Source organism: Pongo abelii, chromosome 8 (genome assembly GCF_028885655.2).
Source record: "Pongo abelii isolate AG06213 chromosome 8, NHGRI_mPonAbe1-v2.0_pri, whole genome shotgun sequence".
Taxonomy (NCBI): domain Eukaryota; kingdom Metazoa; phylum Chordata; class Mammalia; order Primates; family Hominidae; genus Pongo; species Pongo abelii.
In genome coordinates, this window is record NC_071993.2 from 65,850,526 (window position 1) to 65,868,751 (window position 18,226).

The window sequence follows — 18,226 nt, forward strand, 5'->3', positions numbered from 1 at the left end:
CCCCACCTCTGCTTCCTCTTCTTCCTCTTCCTCTCTTCATGACCAGATTCTCTTTATTCTGTTGCACCACCACCTCCTCCAGGTAGCCTCCCCTGATGCCCACCTGACTGAGCCAGGCACTCCCTTCTCTGTGCACACTTCTGTCCTCTATGGTAGTGTATTAAAGTCAGCAACCTTAGCAAATCCCTCACCTAAGAACCCCCTGTACTAGTGAGCTCAGGCTGCCATAACAAGATGCCACAAACTGGGTGCTATAAACAATAGACATTTCGTTACCCCCCTCTGGAGGCTAGAAGTCCAAGATCAAGGTGCCACTGGGGTTGGTTCTGAAGTGGGCTCTCCGCCTGACTTGCGGACAGCCACCTTCTTGCTGTGTCCTCACATGGCCTTTGCTCTGTGTGCTCACAGAATGAGAGTGAGCTTTCTAGTGTCTCTTCCTGTTCTCATAAGGACACCACCAGTTCTATCGGGTTAGGGCTCCACCCTTACAACCTCATTTACTAATTTTTAAGTAAAGTCACATTAGGGGTTAGGGCTTCAACATACAGATTTGGGGAGTGGATACAATGCAGTCTGTAACACCCCTCAAAGGCAATGACTGGGTCTGGCTCTTTTCCAAGGAGGTGGTGTCTAGTCAAGGCCTGGACCACAATGGGGCTGAATAAAGGTCCGATGCAGAAATCCGTTTTTACCAGTCCTTGATGTCATCCAACATCTCTTTGACACCCCTGACAACGGGGTGAGCTCACCATTTCATTATTGATCAACTGTATCATGACCCTACGGGAAAGCAGAAGGAAGAATAGGTATTAAAAGGAGCAAGATTAAATGAAAAAATAAATAATAATAATAATAATAATAAAAGAAGGAATAGGTAAGAAAATGTAGGGCTGAGCACAGTGGCTCACACCTGTAATTCCATCATTTTCAGAGGCCAAGGTGGGAGGATCACTTGAGCCCAGGAGTTCAAGGCTATAGTGAATTATAATTACGCCACTGCTCTCTAGCATGGACAACAGAGGAAGAACTCAACTCAAAACAGAAAAGAAAATGTAGTAGGAAAGAAATTGTGCTATCACCGTATAACATCTGCCCACAAAGCCTAGTTCGTCCTGCTGAAGCCATTGGAAAAGTCGTCTCTCATTCTTGTTATTTGAAAATAACGTCATTCTTCCCTGAGTCTTGGTTTTTCAAGCTCATCACTCCTGGATCACCCAACGGCCCAGCAAGTGCCCACCCCTTGTCTGCATCCCTGTTCATGTGAACCCATCCCAGTTCTGTGTGTGGAGCTTAACAGAACCACCCACAAGCACCGCCCTGCAGACCCTTCTTCCTCACTGCCTGAGACAAAAGGCAGGCCCTTTTAGGCTCTTGAGGTTTATAGCAAGGCCAGGCCTTGGAGATGATCTATTCCCTCACACAGTGCCTGCCTACCACAAGGAATCATCTCAGACGCAGATTCCTCCAGGAGGTGCTCCTGATTTCCCCTCAGTGCCCCCAACACCCCAGCACTCCCTTCTTGTGCATAGCACAAATCCCACACCAGTGTTCATTTTGCCAGTCACCTCTCCCCACCACCGGGGTCCCTTAAGGACAGAGTCAGTGTCGTGTTTCTCTCTAGGCCCCCAACACCCAGCCCAGTTGGAGGGTCTTCATCTGAGACATGAGGAGCCACAGTCCCTGCCACAGGAGGCTGTCCCCTGAGCAAGGACACAGGCTTGGCAGAATGGCCAGGAGGCCTGGGTGGGACCAACCCCTGGGAGCTCACACGGGTGGCCCCCTGGCCTTTCCTCTCACCCCCAAACACGCTGCCCATGGGTCTCACCACTTACCCGCAGCTGAATTTTAACAAATACTCCAAGAGATAATGGTTAATTTCACAGAGCTGTGAGTGGAGGCTGTTAAAATGTTAATATTATTTAAATTGTTTTACATTTTCGACAGTTTGAGCTGCAAATATAAATGTTTTCTGTGCTTTCCATGGAGCTGAGCTCACAAAAATGATTGATGAGGCACCCAATATGGAATTTCCCACTTTAAATTAAGAAACGCGACGTGAAGGCGATGAGAAAAATACTACCCTGCCATACGTGCTCCCCGTGGCCAAAACCTCAGCACGGAGCCTGGGGCCAGGTCATTTGTCCCTCTGGTCCCTAGTGGCTGCGTGGCCCTGAGTTCCTCAGTTCACCTCCCTGGGCCTCCTGTCTTGTTCTGGAAACGGGGATCATACCTACCAGACCGAGGCACCCCAAAGTTTCCACAGTGGGCTTCAGTTAGCAGGCACTTACCATTGCTGGCACTGGGCACTGGGTGTTTCCTCTGTACCGCGTCCCCTGCCCTCCTGGCAACCACCTAGGTATGTGCTATTTCATACCCATTTTACACAATGTGCCCAGGGCCAGACACCCAGGAATTCGGGGTGCCTGACCGTCTTCCCCCCATCCCACCTCCCTCACCCGCACCCACATCCCAAACCCTCCCTGGGCCTCTGCTTCCCCACGCAGGTAATCTCAGTGTGGCCCAGTTCTAACTTTGGCTCCATTCGAAGGAAGGATGAGCTAGTGGTGAAAGCTCGGCCTCCACATGCTGAGGCCAGCCCAGAGGGGTGTGGGGAATGTCTTGCCTCTGCCCCCACTTGTGTGCCTGGACTATAGCCCAAGGCTCACGGTCCTCCTGATTGCTGTTGGCTCCATTCAAAGGAAGGATGAGCTAATGGTGAGAGCCCAGCCTTGGCATGCTGAGGCAAGCCCAGAGGAGCGTGGGGAGTGTCTTGCCCCTGCCTCCTCTTGTGTGCCTAGACTATAGCCCCAGGACTCACAGTCCTCCTGATTGCAGAGCCAGGTCAGCCCCACATGCTGTCTCAGAGAAGCTTGCAGACTGACCCTGGCCTCAAGCCCCAGAGGGAGCCCCACCTTATCCTCCTCTGTGCCTAGCACAGGGCTGGGCGCTGCCCAGGTATTATCTCCAGGATCTCTCAGGACAAATTCTCAGTAAAGGAGTTGTCATTATACCCATGTTGTTGCATGCAAGCAAACTGAGGCAGGCAGAGGCCACACAGCTTGTAAGCACTGGGGTCAGTTAAACTCCAAACACCACATCACCTCCCCCCTACTAGGTTGCCACCTGCATCTGAGTCCCCGACCCTTGTTGCACCTTGGGGGATTCCTGTCTTAGCCGTATCAGGCATCATTCATTCATTCATCATGCAGCCATCCATTCCTGGAGGGCCTGCTGTGGAGCAGCCCCCATGTTACTCTAGGGGAGCAGTGGGGAAGGGGGCACATTCGCTGCCCTCCTGGAACTGATGATCAATAGAGGGTGACAGACAAGCAGGGAAGCAAATGGAACAGTGCGGTTTGTGCTGGTTGGGATGAAGCACATAAAGGTTATCAGGGAGGACTCCCTGAAGAAAGGTGCTCTGCATTGGAGTTTGAACAATGAGCAGAAATTCACCAGCCAAAGAGCAGCGGACGGCTCTCCTGCAGCGAGCACAGCACAGCTGAGACCCCAGCACAAGCAGGGGGGCAGCCAGCAAGGGGTGGGCAGGAGGGTCCTGGGGAGGTCAGGCTGAGTGCAGAATGTGGGCTCCATCCCATGTGAGGCAGTCAGGTTGAGTTTTAAGTGGAAGAACCAGAGGGCAGAAATGGGCTCTAGAACAATCCATCTGGCTATGGTGGGTAGAAGAAATTGGCAACGTGAGGCCAGAGACCAGCAGGAGGCTGGGGCAGTCCCCCACGAGAGGGGCCATGATGTGGAAGGAAAGGGGTGAGATTGTGGATTCAGGAACATCTAGCTGGGAGAACCAAAGAGACTGGCCCCTGATTGAATGGGGTCCCCAGGGAGAGGGGGGAGCCCAGAGAACTTGGTCGGGCTGTAGTAACCAGGTGGAGGGAAGGACAGAGTGCCTTGGACTACCCATGGACCGCTGTCCTGCAACTCACCCTGCGCTGGGGTCCCCCAACCTGCCCTGGCCGGGGCTGACCTCCACGGGTTACTGACCACTAAATGCACTGTGCTGCTCTGGCTCCATCCCACTGTGGGGTACCTGATCTGCTCCACCCCATCGAGGAATGCAGAAGGGCGGAGGGGGCTCTCAACTCATACCCCTGGGCTCAGTGCAGCCCTAGCTCCTTCAGAGTGACCATGGCCCTCTTTGATGTCAGGTTCCACATCTACTGAACGATAACAACCACACCTATCAGCGATCATGGGGTTCAATGAGATAAAATCTGTAATGTGCTGAGGTCTGCCTGGGCACACTGACATTCAATACATGGTGCTCTTACTAGCATCACAGCCATGGCTGGGTGTTGCCCCTCTCCTCTCTCTTCCCTGGAGCCGGGGAATGCAGGCTGAGGCCGAACCCCCTCTGTGAGCAGGGCAGGGAGGCAGGCAGAGGGGGATGGCCTGATGGATGGTTTTCGGCAGTTCTGTGATGCATCAAATGTTTAATGGAAGTCAGCCGAGTGAGGCAGCCCTTCCCGCACCACGGGGCACGGGTTTGGGGGCATTCGTCTCCCGCCTCACTGATGTTTGCTGATGTTCCCTGACATTCCGGGAGCGCAGAAGGCACTTAGGTGCTTTACTAAGGAGGGAGGGAATACCAAATGAAGCTGAGACCTCCTTTCCTGGTCTCAGTGAGGACACACACGCTCCTTCAGGAAAGGAGAAGGAAACTGGGCCAACCTCCCCCAAAGATAAGAGGTCAGAAAGGAGCTCAATGCTGGTGGCCTGTGGGCTCTACCTCTTCCTGGCAGTGTGACCTCGGGCAAGGTTCAAGACTACTCCAGGCCTCAGCTTCTACATCTCTAAAATGGGGATAGCAATGCTCCCTACTTGATAGGCTTGTCTTAGGACTAACTGTGGAAACCCATACCAAGACTTAGAACAGTGCCTGGCACACAGTAGGTGCTCATCAGAGCTAGCTGTCATAACAGGAGAAAGAGACAGGAGGCACAGGGTGCGGTCCTGCCCTGCTGCTGACCCACGGTGTGGCTGAGTGAGCACCCTGCCCTTGCCCCTGAGGGTCTTGGTCTCTAGGATGCTTCCAGGGCTGCACAGCTCTGCTCTTCAGCTCTGCTCCCCTCTAGCCAGATTCATCCTCTGACCAGCAAGGACATCAGATGGGTGCAAAGCAACCAAGAAAGGAGGGGCAGGGTTCCACCACCTCCCATCCTTCTCCCCTCCTTCTCCTCAGCACAGCACCTCACCTCCCCTCCCCTCCCTGCAGACTGGCTTCTCCAGCCCTCCCTCTCTGTTTGTTCTTACCTCCAAGCCTCTCCTCTCTGCTCTCCATCATTCCTCCGCTCTCCAAATCCTCCCCACTGCTCAAGCCCACTTCAAGCCACACCTCCTCCAGGCAGCCTTCCAGCTCAAACGGACACTCCCCTTCCCGGCCTCTCACAGGATATCACCTCTCACAGGTGGTCATCAGCACCATAGATTTCGAAGGGAGCAAGATAGAGTGGGGCAGAACTGAGCAGAACAGGACAGGGCAAGGAGGGGCGGGGCTGCTGACCAGAAATGACATGCCAGAACCTGAGCAGTGGGCCATGTTCCCTGAGCTGTGAGTGAGATGGAGCGTGCCATCATCACAGTAGGATCGTATCCATCTTGCATGGGGCACAGGTCACCTGTCAGGCACGGTCCACACTCAGCTCACCTGGCCCTTACAACCCGTTTTGCAAGTGATAAACACTGAGGCCTCTGGTGAGTGAGCTGCACATAGATTAAAAGCTAGCACGCAGCAGACGAGCTTTCTCAGGATTCCCACAGTGGTCAGCACAGGCTCTCAAGCTTCCCTCTCCAGAATGCCTAGAAACATGGCTGGTGCCGCAGGCAGACCGTGAGCTCAGGCAGGGGAGGCTCAGTCAAGGCTATCACCCCCACTTCTCCTTGCTGGGCCGGTTTTCGTCAGGGGAATTTCACCCACTGGGTCTTAACAGCCACTTGGCCTCTGACAAAAAAATGCTGTGGCAATGACTTCAGTACTCAAAACGATGTTTCCAAAAGAGAGATAGACAATGCTTTGTGCCCCTTCTTCCCCCTTCACAACCTTACAGGGCATTGCCTGCTATCGGATGGTTTTCTGAAAACCCACAGACCTCTCCCACCTCCTCCACATAGAGCTCCGATAGGTGCGGCATGGGTTCACCCCTCAAGCAGTTGACAGCCTGGATTTCTAACGGCCAACTTCAATTCTCTCCCCTCCCTCTCTAGCACCTCTCTTTCCCCTAGTAAGTCATCCTAAGCTGGCTGTCCTGATAAACCGGGGGATTGGGGACTTTCTTCAAGTGCCTTGTAAATGGAAGCATCTCAGACCAACAGCTCTGGGTGTTCAATGAGATTATATTTCTTATTTAAATAGCTGATTGGAGAATTGGTTTCAAAGTAAGATGCTGTACGCCCATGGCCTCCTCTGGGCTCCTGGGGAGAAGCAATATTGTGTGGCATTGTGCAGCGGCAGGAGCCTCTCCTTCCAAGCTCCCCACTCCCATTCAGATGCCTCCAGGACGGGGGGAGCGGGCCGCGGTGGGGGATGAAAGCTGCCTCCCCTCCTGGTTTGGGGGAGCCGGAGATTATGCCTTTCATTCGAGAGTGCCTTCTCCAGGGCTCCCCACCACGCTCTGTACCAGTTGTCTTCCCCTCTCAAAGCGACGGGGAGATAAAAGGCAATGTGTTCGCTTCATCCCACCTCCGGGGAGAGCTCAAATCAGGCTTTTGTCAGCGGAGGATAAGCGACACCATTTTAGGAAGGGTTGTTGTTCAGGGAGCTCTGTTGGAAGGTTTTGTGCAAGCTTTATCCACCCCCTCCCACGACTCGTGCCACGGTTCCCCTGGCCCCATGCTGGGCTCTGGGCGGGCTGATGCAACCTCTCTGATCGGTGCCCACAGCCGGCCCTGAGAGGGGTGGCATCGCCGTGGGGAGCCGGCAATCCCTAGCCCTTCAGGAAGGATGAGGTTTCACAGAACCAAATCTTGCTTGAATTGTGCTGTACGAATCCTGTGAGGGCCCAAGCTCTTAGCTTAGAGCAAATTTTGCAGTTAATTGTGTGTCAAAATAACGTATTAGAAACAGCAGCGTCTGGACCGTGTGCAATTCCTCTCCTTTCAAGCCTTTGTCTGCCCAGGGCTGGAGGGGCTTGTCAGGGCATCTTTGAGACAGGCTAGTGTCCCCTGTCAAAAGCAGCCCAAGGATTTCGGTGACTATCCCAGAGCCTTGGACAAGATAAAAGGCCAGTGGTGGCCTTGAAGAATGCCCGGCTCTGTCCGCAGTGCTGGGCGGGGCCGGTGATCTTCATTACCAGTAGCTGCGGCACAGAGGCTGGCGGTTTGGTATGCCAGGCACATCCAGCGCCTCGTGCATCCAGGGACCGCAATCAGGTAGCTGATGGGGATGCAAGTCACATCGCCTGGACCATTGCCGCAGTGAACTGATTCATGCTGCTACTTTGAGGCGGGGAGAAGGGACAGCGGGGCCCTGAGACAAACCAGCCCGGCTTTATTACACAGCTGCTGTTTTCAAGCCGGAATATTCCAGCCTCTCCTGCTCCTTCTCTTGCTGCTGGGCCTCCGCTGGCTGCCTACCTGCAAAGAAAGTGCTCGTTCTGGCCTCTGGCTCTGGCTGAACAATGGCATTATGCGATGCATAAAGAGTACCCGGGCAACGGAGACAAGCATGGCTTAATTCGCTCAGTGCCCAGTGGCTTTTGAACGCCCCTGCATTCAGCCTTTATCCTGAGCAGCCTGGGCCTCCCCAGCCTTTATTCCCCAGCCCTCCCTATCACAGTCTTCCTCCAGTTTCCACACAGGTCTGCAATGGAGCTGATGGCCGTGAAATGAGAGGCACAAAGGAAGGGAAGACAGGACGCTCTGTCTCTAACCAGGAAAGACGCCTGCTTGTGGGTAAGGAGACCTAGGTTTTGGTCTCGGTTTTGCCATCAACTCAAGGAGTGGCCTTGTGAAAGTCCCTTTCTGGCTCTTGGCTCCAGGTCTGTGTTTGCAAATAGGAGAGATAGGGACAAAGTTCCAGAAAGGCTTTTCCAACTCTGACATTCTATCATTCAGATACACACAGCTTAGCTCGATGGCATTGTTCTGGCCTCACATATGATGGTAAAGCGTCCTCCACTGTATCAGTGACGTTCTCCTTGACTATGACCTAAGACCAGGCCACGGGTCAGGACGATAAGTGAATGACACAAGCCAAGTGATTTCCGAGGCACGGTGGGATCACCAGCCCTGCCTGGAGCAGCAGCCACTGCCCAGCTCCAGCTTACAGGTGCCTTGTAGGAATAAGAAGCCCAGTCTTGCGAGGTCTTCCCATTTTTTAAAAGAAACCAGAAATGTGAAATGTTATACAAAGTCTCACAATTGTAAAATGTTAGCTCAATTTCTTATCAACACTGGTAGGTCAGACAAAAATGATCAGAGGACCTTATCTGCTCAGCAGGCTACCAGATTGTGAAGTCAGGACCCAACAAGGTGTATCAGTCCGTTCTCACATTGCTATAAGGAACTACCTGAGCCAAGATTATTTATAAAGAAAAGAGGTTTAATGCCTTGTAGCTCCATGGGCTGTATGAGAAGCATGGCTGGGGAGGCCTCAGGAAACGTACAATCACAGTGGAAGGTGAAGAGGAAGCAGGCATGTGCTGCATGGCTGGAGCAGGAGGAAGAGAGAGGAGGGGAAGGTGCCACACGCTTTTAAACAAACGGATCTTGGGAGAACTCTAACACAAGACAGCACTAGGGAGATGGTACTAAACCATTAGAAACCACCCACATGACCTAATCACCTCCCACCAGGCCGCATCTCCAACAATGGGGACTACAATTCAACATGAGATCTGAGCAAGGGCATAGATCCAAATCATATCACAGGGCTACTGTGTAGCTCAAGTCCAGGAGCTCTGCCATAACACCCTAGTATTATGCAATGTGGGGCTCCCAGGACTGCACAAATTAGACTGGGTAAAGATACCCCTATTTGTTTTGTTTTAAGGAAAAAGAAAAGAAACCAAAACTGGACCTAATACCTGTAGATCGCCTGCCATCTAATATCCGGGTTAAACTCCAGACTGGGCCCCTTTCTAGAGGTGATGGAAATGCTCCAGCAGGATCTCACCTCCTCACTGCCCCACCACCCAACCTGGTGGGGCCAGATGATGCCCCAGATTCCCAGCAGCCCCACCCCTGCATGGCTGAGGAAATGCTTCCACCACCTGAGCTTCTACCTGCCCATCCAGACTGGCTCTCTGCCCTTAGGCCCTCAGTCTCCCCATCCTGCCTTCCTGATATGAGCTCTCCCAGTAGGAGGCCTCTGCAGGTACTGTCACCTGGAGAGCCCAGGACCTGGAAGGGACCACAGGGGGATTCCAAGCAGAGCTCTGCCCATGGAGCCCACACTAGCTGTCATGGCCCATCAGCCCAGCTCACAGAAATACATCCTAAGGAAGAGATGCCACATCTACTATACACAGAGGTCTCTGAAGCCCAAGTTCATATTGTTTCAACAAGCATTGAACAACTAATATTTGCTGGCACTGAGGAAAAATATTAGGTACAAGGAGCTCCTTGAAGGCAGGGAGAAAAGACAGACTCTCATACACAAGTTCAGTTAGATAACAAGCAGTGAGCAGGCAACTGGGACTAAATGCAACCATCTTCTCTATTGATAGAGGATCACTGTATTACAGCACCACACTCAGATGTCAGAAACATCTTGGCCAGACACAGCATTAATACAGGAGGCATAAAGCTGACCCTACTCATCACTGCAATACAAAGTCAAAAAGCCTCTATAGCTCTCCCAGGACATGGATCAGATTGTTATGGGAGGTGAGAGAAGAACAAGGTGATATTTAATCTGTTGTCTAAACATACACAAAGAGACAGGAGGTGAAAGGGCTTGGATGGTTCACTGGGGGAGTGGTCCCAAACTCCAGAGTAGTTCAGGCTGGGTGGAGCAGTGGGAACATAGAAGAAGAGAGTTGAAAATAAAGTGAGAAAGTTCGATTAGGACTTTCTCCAAATCACAATGGACTCCCGGGCAGACAGAAAAGTTCAAATTTTACTCTGTAAACCATAGGAAGCCATTGAATGTTCATTAATGGGGGATTCCATCAGAACTGCGATTCAGAAGGAGCCTCTACTGGCTATGTGGAGAGCAGACTAGGAGCTAGGAGAGTGGGCAGGAGATGAAAGCAATGCACCAGGGAAGTGGATGATGGCCTGAATGAGGGCAGTGGTGATGGGATGCACAGGAGGTATATGTCAGAACTCATACAGAGAAAGAATCCAAACAGCTTGGTGGGTGGCTGAACATTCTGGGTAATGATCAAAGATGCCTGAAGTGTTGGGGAGGATGATGACGACACCTTCAGAAGGAGGAAGAACAGGTTTGAAAGGGAAGAAGATTTCAGACTCATGCCCTGAATGGATGATCAAAGACCAAGGAACAACCTCAGGGCTTGTCTTTGTGGGTTGGAGGGCCCTAGAAGTGCTTGTTGCACAGGAGGAGTGGTCTGGGGCCCAGGGATACTGGGCTGCAGAATCTCACATGGGCACCATGGAGGAACCAGCAGCCCAGAAACACTCCCCAAGGCCCTGTCTAGTGGCCCTGGGCCAAGCTGCAAGCTGCAGCCTCTGGGGCCTGTGAAGCCCTGAGTACCTCACGGGAACTGTAAATATTTGTCTGGTTAAGAGCCCCAACCAGAGATTCAGCAACAGCTCCTCCATACGCGGTAATCGACACATCTTCCGTGGAGGGCTTAGAGAGGGGAAGCCATCTCAAGTGATGGCACTTCACATTCAGCACTTGACATTCCCAGGCACTCCACAGGCATTAGCTAATTAGTCCTTGAGTCTGTTTAGCCCCCAAAAGAACTCCCAGAGGCTCCACTCATGCCCCATGTGCAGGGAGTTTCACACCCTTCTGAGTCAGGATCCAGAGCACTGGGGAGACAGCCTTGCAGATAGCCACTCGCCCACTCACTCCCTTGCAGAGAAATCAAGTGTCTGCAAGGGAGCCAGAAAGAAGAAGTTTTCACTGTGTCGTATTCTTCCTGGGAAAGAGATAGGAGACGGAGGAAGGGACAGGAGACCAGTATCTACTCAAATCCCTACTAGTAATGCTCACTGCAGTTTATTTTTCTCTGAGCACTTTAAACGTCTTCCCATTTAACCCTCAAAATTATCCTATGATATACAATGTGTTTTATAGATTGAACTCTCCCAGGAGGAGTCACTGGGGCAAGGATTCAGGTGTAAGCAATTTATCTGAGATTTGACCCCAGGAAACACCAGTCAGGAGAGGGAAGAAAAGAAAAAGAAGGGAAAGAAGCCAATAAAGTGTGTTTTGGAGCACTCCACTACTGCAGTCCTGTGAGGTTCCATCACCCTGGGCCACTCTGGCGATCTGCACAGCACACCTCAGTCACCCACTGAGGGATGAAGGAGCTGGGGGATGTATCCTCCAACTCCTGCCAGTCATGGGTTGAAGGTTGCTCCCAGTTGGGAGAATGGATTAACTCCCCCACAATACCTGGCCTGTGCCACGTACACACATACTCAGAACAACCTGAAAGCCCTTAGACAAATATCCACAGGTGCTTGTGTCAGAAGTCTCCAGGTTGGGTACACAGGAATGGTGATTGCCAAGAGATACGGACAAAGCACCGATAGCATCTTTTACGATACCACTATTCCATTTTAATAGATGAGAAACCTGAGGTTCAGAGATGGGACCGAATTTGGCCAAGATCACACAAGTACAAAGTGATGAAACCTAAATTTAGACCAAGCCAGTTTGCCTCCACATCTTGGTTCATTTCACTATGCACCACTATCTTCCAAGCCTAGCTTCCCTCTTTTCCCTTCTTTTCCCTTCCCTCTTTTCCCTTCTTTCTCCTTATCCCAGACACAAAGGACAGGGCTGTCTGCTAACAGTGTCTCCTCTCCCTGAACATGCCTCTGAAATGCCTGACTCTTTCCATCAAGTGTCCTTGAGATAAGGCTTGATGACAGATCTGTCTATTGGTAAAGTCTGAACCAGGTGGAGCACCCTTTCCTCTGCCATGCTTACTGCTGCTTACCAAATCCCCTTATCTTTTCTTCGGCCCTTTAATTCATTTGATAACTTTTAGATGCACAGACCTGCGGGGCTTCAAAGGACAGTAAATTTCCCATCCCCAACACCACAGCCCTTGCTGCTGGGTTTGCGCTTTGTTTTTGCTCGCACAAGCCAGTGGTGAGCATTTATCGCTGGTTGGAGAATTGAATTTGGCAGGAGAGATTTCTGTGCATTTGGGGGATTAATTTGCCAAGCACCTTCGCCAGCAGAAATGCTAAGAATGGCAGCCAAGAGTAGGGTGGTGCAGGCAGTCTGGCAAACGTAGGCCAAACCCTCTTTTGTAGCTGGTTCTCTCTAGCCCTGAGAAGAAGAAATGCAACATCGCTCAGCTTTCACACCCCGGGAGCACGGCTTTCCCTTAGGCACACTGTCTTCTCCTCCCCAAATTAGCACTGTCTCATCAGGGGCCAACCCAACAGGGAAGCTGGGGTTAAGAAGGTGGTGGGGTGGCCAGACAGAATGAGGGGACCTGGGAACTAGGCATGTTCCCTTGGGTGGAGCACATACTTGGGGCCTGCCTACCAAGAATTGCAAATTCATAGGTGTGACAGGAAGTGAGAGAATGAGCCAGGAATGAGCATCAGGTGGGGTCGGCTACAGGTAAGGAGCAAGAGAGTCCCCAGAGGTCTCAGAAATGCAAATAGGTAGAGATCTGGCAAGCAGACTGGTGGGTATAATAGTCATTGTCATTCAAAGGTGTGCTAGAGACAGCTTATACCACTTCTCTAGAGGCAATTGTTAAATTTTCAAAAAGTTTGCAAGCCAGTTGCTAAACACGGCCATTATTAAAAAGTAAATCCTATAAATTTAGAGTTAAATTATATTAAAATCAAAAGTTAAAGGATACTCAAAATATATCACTATGCTTTACTATGATCTATATTGTTAAGTTTACCTAGGAATCCTGTGTCTGGGTGATGGGAATTCTGCACAATGGCGACTGTCACATATACATCTCTTCCCAACCCCAGGTTCAGCGTTGGCACATTGGTAGCTTGAAATTGACCCTATCGGTAGTATTTACACCAAGGAAATCGGCAAACACTAAAAATTAGGACTTTTTTTGTGAAAGTCAGTGTTCAGTAGAATTTACTGGCACACTACTAGCAATTGCTACCCTGAATCAAGGCACTATCTACCCTGCATCATGCTAAATGTCTCACATTCATTATATTACAGTGTAGGCATCACACACCTGTATGGCACGCCAGTCATTAAAATATTGAATTACTTTCACTTTGGTTGCTAAACAGCTGCTGTCCCAAGCCCCTGAGTGTCCTCCTTCCACCTTAGCCACCCCTGCCCTCCTCTGATACCTCTAAAGGTTTGCGCCTAATCCTGCTCTAGGACTGGAAGACTGGCCAGTGCTCACACAATACAGGCTGTTCATATTTTTACCATAATCTCTACTTACATTTATCCTACAAGGTGGATATTATTATCATCCCCTTTTTACTGATGAGGAAACTGAGGCTCAGAGAGAAACCAACTTGCCTTGAGCCACACAGCTAGCAAAATACAAGAGCTGGGATAAAGCCTATGTTGACCTGAGTCCACCCAGTATTCCTAACCATTGGGACACACCATTTCTCAGCAGCATGGAGGTCTGGGGTCTGATGGCAGGGCCTGGGCCCATGAGGCCAGGGCAGTTCAAGAGGTCTCACAGCTGGGCCACTAGACACTGTAGGAGCTGAAGGGATGGCTAGGGAGGGCCAGGAATTAGATACTCCTCCCCTCACTTCCCCTGTCTTGCCTCTCCCCTCCTCTTCCTTTCATATCATCTCCTCCCCTCCCCTTCTGTGCCCAATCTGAGTCCTTAAACAGCAAAGTGTAAAACACCATATCTGCCCTCAGGAAGCTTACAGTCCGAGCTAAGGAGAAACAGCACATACCTATGAACAATATAAATACTAAACATTTGATTACAACACACAAGCCAAGTCACAAAGCAGGTGTCACGGCTGAGAGACAACAGGGAAGCTCTCAGAAACTGAGGGCCAGACACTCTCATCTATTAGGCAATGCAAAGATTTTCCTGTTACTGCAATTCTTAGATATAATGTGCACCATTGTAAGAGTGAATCACTAAATTAGAAGCTTCCTGGAGGAAAAATACTGCCTCATTAAACATATGCAACAATGATAAGAGACATCCTGATTTCAGAAATGTGCATTGTAAGGCAGAAAAATATATCCTCATGCTCCAAGGTCACTAGGACAATGGATACAGCAGAAAGCCAGTTCCCTCAAATCTCCCCTTGTGATTCATTCATTCACTCATTCAACAAATATTTTTGAGAGCCTCGTGCTGGGGACATGGCAGACAACAGTAAACAGGAGACTGGCTTCCTGCTCTCCCAGAGCTCCCAGCTGAGTGGAGCAGACAGCCTTTATGTTAGTAACACAACATATAAATATGCACTTATAAACAGGAATATGTGCTGAGAAAGAACAGACCTGAATGTTGTGAGACAAAGAACAAAGAGGAAGGAAGAGCTTTGAGCAGGTATCCAGGGAAGCCCTCTCAGGAGAAGCTCCCCTGCAAAGGAGGGTGGGTGAGGAATGAGCTCCAGGAAAGGGAAAGGACGTGCCATGGGGGCAAGGAGTCCAGGATGTGCTCCATACTGAAGAAAGGCCAGTCCAGTGAGTGCACCAGAAGCCACATCAGCTCAGCCGTATGGCCATGGCAAGGGGTTTTGGTTTTAATCTGAGTGCAGTTGGGAGAATTTAGGTAAAAGTGACATGCAGGGAAGTGGCACAGGCTGATGCGACTCTTGGAAGAATCCCTCTGGGTGCTGGGTTAAGAATAGGCCCATCGGGAGTGGTGGGAGCAGTAGAAGTAGAGAAACCAGAGACAAGGCTAGAGCAGTGCTTCCAGCAAATGCAAACAGTGATGGCAGTTGGGACTAGGATCGTGGCCATAGAGAAGAGAGTAGGTTGAGTCAAGCTTTGAAGAGAGCCTGGGGCATGTTGTGATTGACTGCACATGGGAGAGAGAGAGGTGCTTCATGGGCATTGCCCTCCGGCAGGCGGAGTTGCTGCTCACTGAAAAGAAGCTTGTGTGGGCAGACCTCCTTCTCATCCCATCCCAAGGGAGGTGGAAAAACGACCAAGAAGAGAAGACACTTGCAGAAGCCTCAGGAGAGGCTGAGAGAGCAGTTACTGTTGCTAACTGAACCCTTCACTTATTTGTCCTCTATGCGGCAAGACCCACAATGCAGGCTCCAAGGAGTAATATACAAAATTAATGCTGTACAAGCATATAAGATGAAGAAAACACAGCTCTGGTGTGGTCCTGGGAGGCTTCATGGAGGAAGCATTTTCTCTCCTAGATCTAGAAGGACAATAGAATCTAAATAGGTGAGGAGGATGGGAAGGGCATGCCCTGACAGAGGGAACAGTGGGGGAAAAGGTGGGCAGGTACAAAATGAGGGACATTGGCATTGGAGCCAGTAGTCTGTTCCATCTCTCCCTCTTCCCCTGGACAGCCAGCCACTTTCTTGGACTATTTTATCTGATCCAGGTGCTGCGGTTAGAGTCTTATCATCTCTTTCTTTTTTAACAGCATACTTAGGACATATAATTGACATATAATAAATGACACATAATTAAAGCGTACATTTTGGTAAGTTATGACATATATTGAAACCATCACAATTAAGACAATGAACATATCCATCACCTCCAGAAATTTCTTCCCACCACTCACTGCCAGCCCCTTGCCCTCAACCCCGAGGCAAGCACTGATCTGCTCTTTGTCATGATAGACCAGCTTGCATCTTCTAAAATTTATATGAATGAAATACATATCAAACTAAGTATTATTCTTTTTTCTGGCTTCTTTCCTTATGCATAATTATTTTGATATTTGTTTATATTATTGCTTATACCATTAGTTCATTCCTTTTTATTTCTGAGCAGTGTTCCAATATGTGGACACATCACAGTTTGTTTATGTATTCACCTGCTGATGGACTTTCAGGTTGTTTCCAGTTTTTGGCAATTACAGTAAAGCTGCTATGAACATTTGTGTACAAATCTTTGTATGGACACGTGCTTTCTTTTCTCTTCAGTACATAGCTAGCTGTGGACTGGCTGGATCATAACTGTAGGTACACATTAAACTTGATAAGAAACAGTCAAACTGTTTTTCAGTATTTTACTTCCCAGTGGCAGTGTATGAGAGTTTCAGTCCCCATATTCTCACCAACACCTGGCATGGTCAGTCTTTTTCATTTTAACCACTCTCATAGGATGTATAGTGATATCTCATTGTGATTTCAGTTTGCATTTCCCTAATGACTAATGATGTTGAGCATCTTTTCATGTGCTTATTAACCATTTGCATATATTCTGTAGTAAAATGTGCATTACAATCTTCTGTTTGCTTTTAATTAGGTTGTCTTATTTTTATTGTAAGCTGCTTCTATGTTATAGAAGTTCATCAGATACACGATTTTTATGTATTTTCTCCCAGTTTGTGACTTGCCTTTTAATTCCGTTGACAGTATATGTCAAAGAGCAGAAGTTTTTCATTTGGATGAAGTCCAATATATTAATTTTTTCTTTTATGGATTATGCTCTTGGTGTCATATTTTAAAACTCTGCCTAAACCAAGGTCACAAAGATTTCTCCTGTTTTCTTCTGGAAGTGTTATAGTTTTAGGTTTTACATTTAGATTTGTCATCCATTTTGATCTAATTGTTACATATAGTGCAAGTTATGGATCAAAGCTTTTTTTTCCATATGAATATCTAATTTTTTTATCATCATTTGTTTTAAAAAGACTATCCTTTCTCCACTGAATTGTCTTTGCAACTTTGTCAAAAAATCAGTTGTCCGTATATGCATGGGTCTATTTCTGGACTCTCAGTTCCATTTTGTTGATCTATTTGTCTATCTTGATGCCAATACTACACTGTCTTGATTACTGTAGTTTTATAATAAGCTTTAAAATCAGGCAGTGTTAGTCCTCCAACTTTGTTCCTTTTCAAAATTGTTTTGGCTATTCTAGGTCTTTTTCATTTCCATATGAATTATAGAATCAGCTTGCCAATTTCTACAATTTCCATACTGCTGCATACTCCCTCTTTCTACTTGGTTAGGAAAACAAATAAGAGGGAAAATCTGAGCTGGGTTGGATACCATGACTCTAAACAAAGCAGATACTCAGGAAGACTGAATTGAACTGAAGAGGCGATCTCCGCATCTCCAAGGTGGAACAACAGTGGTTTTGTCTTTCAAACAAATATCATGCAGTCAAAGATGTTGGATCCATAAGCCCTCAGCAAGGCTGTCCCCTTCCTGAGAATTGCCCCTTTTTCCTCCATCAGAACACACTTTCTTCTGCTCTAGTCTTTCCTGGCTGTTGGGTATGGCTCCTGCCCCTAGAGAGCTCTCAGAATGTACCTGTTATCTTCTACATCTGGGTAAACACAGACTTCAGAACAGAAAACCCAGTCCTCAGTGGATACTGGGGGGAAAAGATAGAAAGAAAAGGAAGAGTGTGCACTGGGAAATCCAATGGAGTACTAATTGAGGGGCATTGGCTTAGTAGCTTTAAGAGTTTGTTTTTATGGGTTTCTAGAAAAAACAATAGTGGCTCCCACGTAGAACATGCCAGGCTAAGCTATGCTTTGCATGAATTTTCCCATTCAGGCCTCAAAACATCCAGTGGGAGACAAGAATAGTCATGCCCATTTTCCTGATGAGTTGAGGCCTACAGAGATTAAGCAACTTTCCCAAGTCATTGCTAGCAATGGCAGTGCTGGAGCATGAATCCTGGTCTCGTCTGACTCCAAAGTCCACACTCTGGACTAAACCCCAGGGTGATTCTGCCTTCAGGGGTGGGAAATGGAAAATCCCCATAAATGTATGCAGTCGGATTATTAACATGATTTAATGAACCACTACAATGACCCAGGATCATACCCAGGACCATCTGACACCACCATATGTGATTCCACACCCAGGGAAGATGCCTGACTCTCCTCTAGCCAGCCCGAGAAGCTGCCCCCATGAGAAATGGGAGGCCTTAGGTGATGGATTTGAAAACAGGGAGGAAGACCTGGAAGGACCACTTCCTTTGAGAAG

The 18,226-nt window shown here is 49.1% G+C and overlaps 2 long non-coding RNA genes across 2 annotated transcripts in view; one reads left to right on the plus strand and one right to left on the minus strand.

Moving 5' to 3' along the window:
- Nucleotides 1-431: 431 nt before the first annotated feature.
- The window catches only part of LOC129048259 (uncharacterized), a 30,792-nt gene continuing 12,997 nt past the window's right edge, over nucleotides 432-18,226 (minus strand). The window contains exon 3 of the long non-coding RNA XR_008510461.1: nucleotides 432-780. This is a non-coding gene — a long non-coding RNA (uncharacterized LOC129048259). The remainder of the gene's footprint in view (nucleotides 781-18,226) is intronic.
- LOC129048258 (uncharacterized) lies at nucleotides 6,336-11,371 on the plus strand. The gene is made up of 3 exons (XR_008510460.2): nucleotides 6,336-7,905; nucleotides 9,681-9,840; nucleotides 11,225-11,371. It is a non-coding gene; the product is annotated as an uncharacterized LOC129048258 (long non-coding RNA).